An 8,248-nucleotide genomic window follows, 5' to 3' on the forward strand; every position below is an offset into this window, starting at 1 on the left:
TAGAAAATTATCTAATAGGGGAATTGCACTGGTGCACCGGGCAAATGTTACGGGGATCTTTAATAATAATTTCAAAACCTAAGCACAGGAAATTGTGTCTGTAACTACACCCTGTATTGCTATTGTACACAAAGCCAGTTATAGCCTGGGACAGTATTTTAAAATAATAATCAGTTTGGTATGACAATGCTTAGTATTTGTTCAAGTCAAAACGCCCAATTTACGATTCCCCAGTCACTTAACATGTCATGTTTTGTACGTGACTGTGGTTCTAATACCATAATTTCCCAGGTTTAAAAAAAAAGAGAGAGAGAAAGGTTAGTTTCGTGGACTTGTGTCAAGAATTAAGTTTCTCTGCCTTGGACACTTGGGAGAGCTGCTGTTACCAAACAACGAACGTACAATATTACTGCAGCTTTGCGGAATAGGAACCGGGCTCAGAGTATGGAACAAAGAAAGGCCTGAAAGTCTCATCAGGATCCGGAAGGGTCAGGCCAGGAACAAGACCTCTGGAATATCCCGTATTCTCGCCTCAGCTTTGCTTATCCAGAGTCAAAGTCCAGGGCTACTGCTCCTTCAATATCTGAGATGGAGGTTGTTGCATATTATTAGCAGGTTTCACCTAATTTGTTTTTACAGTGGGCTTCAAAATAAGAAGAGCAGAACAATATTGGCAGCCATCATTTTGCATATGTATTTCCAATACCTCTGATGCCTTTAGATTGTAGGACATTTTAGGTATATCAGTATAAATCTTTGTCAATTACAAAGGACTTTTATACATAAAAGTACATGAACGTATCAAGAATTGCACTGTATGATATAAATGATAAAAATGATATAAATCCTGGCAAAACTCTATGTGTAGACTAAATCTTAGAGGCTAAGCCATAAGGGAGAACAATGGTCTTAAACTGCAGAATCAACTTGAATTTTTGGCTTTTATTCAGGTTGTTGATGTCACTATTAACATGACAGAGGACCTAATCCTTCCTCTTGTGAGCAGCCAGTTGGAGTCCTATTGTCCTAACTTGTGCATCCAAAAATTTGCATTTGTGGCAAACATGGGCATTTTTGAAAACCACTTTTTTTGGATTGATTGCTTTCACTTCTTAACTCTTCTGTGCTTTCTAGAGTAAGAGGAAAAAAGTATTAAACTTTAAAAACAGACAGGAAAAGAGGAAAGAAAGAGAAGAACACACATCAGCAAATGTTGAACACTGCATAAAGTCATGGAGGGATAGTAGAGCTTTACACAAGTGTATGTTGAAAGACAGAGACTTTGAAAAATATGTAAGTCGTGTTTCTGATACCTCCTTGGTTGTATCCTCAGTTTCATTCTTATAAAATGCCTGAAGTCCCCAGGTTAACATCAGTCTTAGATCTCACCTCATATTTCTTCTCCTTTTCTGTTTCCCAGGAACCAGTTAGTTCCACAAAAGGTGGAAGTTTAATTTCCTACCATCTCTTGCAATCTGACTGAAATTAAAATGGTGATTTTGTAAGTTATAAGGCATTCAGCCACAGGCTACTCTTGAAGATGTAGACACTATATAGAGGTAAAGATTTCTGTACTGCAGCAAGAGATGTCAGTGAATAATCTATTTAAAAAAAAAAAAAGTAAATAACACCAGAGCAGCCCTTTACCACCTCTTCTCAGCCACATTCCCTTTCAATCTGAAGGCCCGAGTTTGTGAATAGAGTTAACAGCTTTCCTGGAAAACTGGCCCATGACATTATTTCCTTGTGAACTCCATCCACCTGTCATGTTAGGGCTTGGTGCGACGCCAGCACTGGCAGGAAATAATAGGCAGCAGGATGCTGGTGTGTGTCGATGGCCCTGACCCTCCCATTCCTGAACATGAATAAGCTTCGAGCTCACAAGGCGTCACAGCAGCGCGGCTTCTGGGCCCACAGAAACGCATGGGTGGGATGCACAGCCACTAAAATAACATCCAGCCAGCCGAGCGCAGCAACAGAGCTGCATGGGAAGAGATGGTGTCACATTCTCGCTGCCTGCTGGTCTTTGTTCTTTTGCCTGTGCTCTTGCTGTGCTGTGGATAGTACAATGGCTGCTTAACAAAGAAAAAAAAGTACAAAGTATGCCTGTTTGTGAATTAGCTGAGATTGCCCAAAAGAACACAAAAGTTTCATTGAACAACTTTCACCACTTCTTGAGGGAAATGCCCTGGCGAGGCAACATAAGCTATCAGCTTGATATGGTTTACAGCTTGCTTTCTCCTGATACTGCACCGTTGACCCTGGGAAAGGTAGTTCAGTTCAGTATTTAGCAGGACAAACTCTTGGGAGATTAAATGGTGAGTTAGGGGAGCCCAAATCATCCCTTAAATAGACTTGGGTTCAGTTTGTGACATGGTGCAAACTAAAGTGTGTGTTCTCCAAGACTACCCCAGCAGCCCCTTGTTGATCTGGGTAATTGGCATCCCCAAATCCTTCAAAGACATTGGGCAGAGTGCAGAGAGGAGGATAGGAAGACTTCTTATTCCCACTTTCCCCTCTGTGACAAGTGACAAAATTTGTTTAGGTTCTCATATGGCAATTCTTCTCTGAGGTACTTGGAGTATTAATCTGGAATATTAGTCCTCCTGCTCCTCATCTCAAAGCTGTAGGAGATAGCTGTGCTCTCCTGAAAGACATCTCATTTTTAAACCCAAAGTCACTAGTCCATTTTTTAATACCTTGAGCTGTTCTGTATTGGTAAAAACCCAACCAAACAAAAAAAGATAAAAGACCATATATACACACACACATGCTTCTTTGACTACACATAGGGGCAAATAGCCTGAGATACGTATACTTCTAATGCTTGCAGCATAAAAATGCACTCCCCCAAAGGAAGCGTCTTCCCAGGACTGATGGCCGAGAGCCAGAATAATTGCTGGAAGGGCCGGGCATGTTGGGGCTGCAGCTGAAATGAAAGTTTGTTTGTAAGCCAGTGCTCACCACCTCCCCACTCCCTTTGCAGTCTGATGGTTAAGAAATGTCTGATCCCACAAGCTAGCTCTGGCTTCTTGTGATGAGATATCTGCTCCTCTGAATCAAGCCATGATCATTTTTCCTTATCTTCCATGTAATGGAAGAGCTGAAATCCCACTGTACTTCACATCATGTAACTCAAGAGCTCCTCAGTTAAGAGCGCTGGGGTCAGATACACAGTCTGTGTGAAAAGGCTTAGTCCCCTGGAATTGATGGGATATGTTATGTATGACCATCCGTGTTGCCACTTCTGTTTTGTTTTTAGCTAGATAGAGACAAAGAAAATTTCATTCTTTGCCTACCAACTGACAGTGCTTCTAAGAATGACCTCTGCTATCACAAAAGCAAAGGGCTTTTCAGCCATCACTCTGGCTTGTAAAATAAATTTGTAAAGAAACATCCTGATCTCTTAGCCATTTCCCTATAAATAGTTTTCATAAGATGCTAAGATGGCTTTTCTGAGCAGCCGCCTCTTCCTCACTGTAGCCCAGGCTGCTTGATCATGCAGGCAGGACTAGAGGGACTTATCTCCAGACACAGAAAAGTGCAGTTGAACTGTAAAGTGCCCAGAAGTGAAAGCATCAAGCCTGGAGCTCGGGATGGGACAAAAACAATCAGGGAGAATCCATGTGCACATGTGTTTTCCTCATACAAATGTTAAAGCAGAGGTAAGTATTCCAGAGAAGAACTGAAGCACATTGGCAACCAGCTTGGAAAGGCTTTCACCATTGCTGCTCATGACGTATCTGTTCTCTGGCTAGATAAAGGGCTTTGTTTTGCTTTGTATAAAGCAGGTGACAAGCCGGAGATCTGGGCTCCACGCAGAGTGTTGCCGGACACCCTGGAGCGTCTGATGAATCACAGCATGTTGTTGCTAATGCACTTCTGGCGGTGGCTTTGTGGGACTTCAGGGGAACTGGTCATTAGATCATTTCCCATGGGCCACCAACTGGGGGACTTGATCAGATGGTATCAACTTTCACTCTGGTCTTTGGTCAAGACGGTCAATAAAAACCATTCCCCTGGTGGTGGTAAAACCATTTGTGCTTCTGTTGAAGAATTACTACTCAATTGCCTTTGTAATACAGCAAGCTCTTTCCAGTCAGAGCTACAAAATTTAAAACTGGCACCAGAACTGGGTATGACTAAACAACACAACTGCACCCGAGTTGGCAGGCAGACATTCCCCTACCCAGCAAGTCGTGTTCTACAACTGCCCTGGATCTCAGCACTTTTCCAAAACTTCGCTGTGTTTGTACAGGACTCGGATCTCTTAATCCATTAACTTTATGTGTAGTTTCTGTTAGCTTCACGCTGAGATAGACAGTGACCCGTCAGTACAACCCATGGCTGTGCATGACAGAGCAGGGTGCTAAGGGCAACTGGGGGGAGCTGGGACACGCACGGCCCCCCGTTGCATGGGTGAGCAACAGCTGCCTGCCACTGCTGAGCCAACCTTTGTGTATAGGTCCTGCGGTTCTGATCGTCTCCTGTCTCCAGTAAGGGCTCAGCCCAGAGTCACGGTGACAGCGCTGGGCCAGACCGGCACCCGGTACCGACCCCCCCCCGACCGCAGCGTGGCAGAGCCGCGGCAGAGCCGCCGGCACGCCGCCGCCGGCGCAGCGCTGAGTCCCCGCGTTAGAGCCGCCCCGGGACACGGATTTTGGATATTTTTGAGCGCCACCTACTGGAGTTTTAGCTGTTTTCTAATTGTTTGCCCGCGAAATGTACTGCTTGGCTATTCATACATCTATAATACTCTGTCTTAAGAGGTATGAAGGATTTCAAATTGAGGAGAAGAATGAGAAAGTAAGACTTCAGCACCGCGGTGCTCCCACGACTGCGAGGCATCTCTACAGTGTGACAACAAGCACTTCGCCATGCTCCCATGTTTTCATGGTTCCGATATTCTTTAATTTCCTAGGGTGAAAGATTTCCTAATGCTAGAGTTACAGCTGGTCAGAAACTCCAAGTGAATAGTCTTCCACTGGAAAATGATGATCTGATTAACTCAAAACATTTCATAGAAATGTAACAATTTTGTTGCTTATTAATTTTTGCAGGAAATTGTAATCGTTGTATTAACACATTTAATTTTCAACTGCATTTTAAAAAAAAAAATCAAAAAGAGAAAGATGACACAAAACATTTTCATCTTGCTGAAATGAAATATTATACACACATATGAAAGCTCTATACCTAAACCCATGCATAGATAAACTCCTGAGACTGAGATTTGCATCCCGATTTGGGAAGGTAACAAAATGAGAACAACCCTGGAATTTTTCATGGATTGAAATTGCTGCTCTTCCTGCGAAGAGCTCCAATCCCTGAATTTTTATTTCTCTATTCTATGTTGTTTTGAGAGAAAATAGCCTGACTTGGGAAATTCTTTTTCTCTGTTTCTGTCCATGCACACACTGCTGATACCTTGCTAAACCCTAATTCTGCCGACCTACTCAGTTCAGCAAAGCAGACTGTTGGCAGTTTCAGTTTCCTGTAGCAGAGGCAAACCTTTTGTACTTTTTCCCTTTGGGCAATTTTCTTTTTCCCAGTGTTAGAAGTGCGCGAGGTCTTTCCAGCTGGGAAATGCGCATTGCAGGCAGCAAGGCCAAGTGTACAAAGAGAAAGGAGTCTCGGTACAAGTTACGACACCGACATCTGGCATATAGATTTGACGTGTCTGTCGCCTCCTTTGCTGGACAATGCTCTTGTCCCCAGAGTGAAGTCTTTGTTAAACACTGGAACTCTGCAAATGTGACTGGCATCAGCTCTGCAGAGTACTTTGAGAGAGTTCTCATTTGCACAGATCTGTCATTCGAAAGAAGTAAAATTTTCTCCTCAGGTCTCCCTAGCATCATGCCTGGAACATCAGGTATTTGGGAAGCCAGCCCCTGTTGCAGAAAGCTATAGTCTGAACACAGGATAGCAGCCATCAAGTTGGGATGAAGAACAGTTTGGAGCGAATGAGACGGAGAAGTGTTTGGGAGAGAAGTAGTAGTCACAGCTTGCTTTCCAAATTAACTCTTGCAAAAAATGGCTAGTTTTTACCAGGAGTTAGAGGGCTGTTGTTCAGACTCGGGCACTGTTAGCTCCTGATGTTGACACACCATCTGTGGGGGATGACTGCTATTTCCATCTCATTCAGCCACTCATTTTAGCTGCTCTGGGACGGGCTAGCTGTGCAGAGGGATCATTTAATCACAGGGACAATCTGAGAAGGAGCCGTGGGAAGGACACCCTGCGAAGTCACTCTTTACTTTCTTTCCAGCTTAAAAGTGGTAGTAGGAGCGTTGTTCTGTGGGTATTTATATTTAATTTCTAGATCTGCCCTGGAGTGAGGCCTTTCCAGTCTTTGTGGTGCGTATGGAACACACCACAGATGGTGCTTTTTGATCTGCCTTGCTGATGAGACTGCACATTCCCTGGAGCAGGGCTGTCTCTGCCTGTGTAGGTGCACAGGGCACAGCGCAGCAGTGAGCAGCCCTCTCCAGTGGTCCAACGCCTGTGAAGCTCCAGCAGACCAGCAAGGTGTTCAGGAGGCCAGTCGCTTGAAAGCCCCTGGAGAACAAGTATTACGGGCAGGAGAAGAGAAAAAATCCTCATTTCCAGCAGAGAGAGATGCTGTGTGCCGGTCGTTTATAGGGGTGAGGTGGGCAGAGCCGTTCTGCATCCCCTGCACATCACAGGCAGAAGGAGCAACAGTGTAAATTGTATTAAATGGTCTGATTAGATTTTTTTTTCCGGGAAAATTTAAATCCACCTTGAAACAAAGTTTTCCCTTGGGCTAGTGCAGCAGTTCAGCTGAACATAAAAGATGCTATTGAAGCAATTTTTGGCATGGAAGAGATTCAATACCGTGAAGTCAGAACTAAAAGCTTGCAGTTCAGCAACACACATAGCATGAAATTACATTCCTGAACATGTGAATTATATCATGGTCAGAACTCATGGCCGTCTGACAACTGCCTTGGGAAGTTTTATATTAAAGTCCTGTCAAGCATTACAAGTGTCCTAAAGTGATGATGGAATGACTGATTAGAGAGGGGCCTGTAGCATAGCTGGCAGCTGCTAATGAATGGCCTTGAACTGCAGAGAAATGCTCCAGGCTCCTAACGGGGGAAGAATGTATTCTAAAACATTAGCTCATTTTAGAGGATTTTTAAGTCTTTGTAAATGAACATGTACATCCACAAAGTGGCCTCCTCCTGTGTGATCAATGAGCATACCTAGATGCTAGAAAGGGAGAAAATAAAAAGCTGTGGTTTTTTTTGAATGGAGACCTTGATAGTGGGTCCAAGAAGAGAACTCAGTTCCTGCCTCCATCTTCTCTAACTTTACTCTTTCTTGCGGAGAATGGAAAGAAACGTCTTTACTTTTTAACAGGATCTTTTTAAATACTGGCATGTTTCCATCATCTTATTTGATATATGAAGCATAAATAGGCAACTTTCTCATGCATGGGCTGTGCTTATATAACTCAGTCTTATCATATGATGTTGGAACATTTTTATAGTGTTTGCCAAATATAAGCTTGTGGCTCAAGTTTCTGGATATATTTAAAAATTTCCAAGATGGGCTCATTAGCTACACTTCCATTAGACACTTGTTCCTAATTGATGAAATTAATTCTGATTTGATATTCTCAAAGTTATTTTTCCAGACATTATTTGTTTTGTTGTTTAACATCTGTTCAATTAAACAACAATTTGCTTGTGCATATAAACAGTCATCCTGTTATGCCTTACTCTTTTCTTCACCAAAGTAGATGATCTGAAAATATTAATTCTCCAAGTTTAGAAATGTAGCCTGAGCAACACAACTATAAAAATATACAATATAATGAAACTGCAGTGCTTCCTTTATTCTGAATCCACCAGATTATGTCTTTGTCTCACTGGTGATAATAACACAACTTTCAGATTTCCATAAAACCAAGATTGTACCCACAGTTGTCTATCTGTTGACAACTACTTTTTCATTATAAAAGGAGTTTCATCTTCATGACAGTTTTATGGAACTGAGGAAAGAAATTTATACCATTCTCTAAATCAGAATAGAAAGCCATTTCTCTCAACCAAATTTGAGGAACTTTTTTGTAACAGATGCCTCCGGTAGAGTCACCTGGACCAAGGTCCAGAATCCGCTGCTGGATCTTTCCATGCTTTCTGTGGGTTTTATCCAAAGTGCGTAAAGAAAGAAGGTTCATTTGCTACAGGCATGAAACTGCACTAGAATGCGTTAAACCAAT

The sequence above is a fragment of the Gymnogyps californianus genome, chromosome 19 (genome assembly GCF_018139145.2).
Source record: "Gymnogyps californianus isolate 813 chromosome 19, ASM1813914v2, whole genome shotgun sequence".
NCBI classification, from domain to species: Eukaryota; Metazoa; Chordata; class Aves; order Accipitriformes; family Cathartidae; genus Gymnogyps; species Gymnogyps californianus.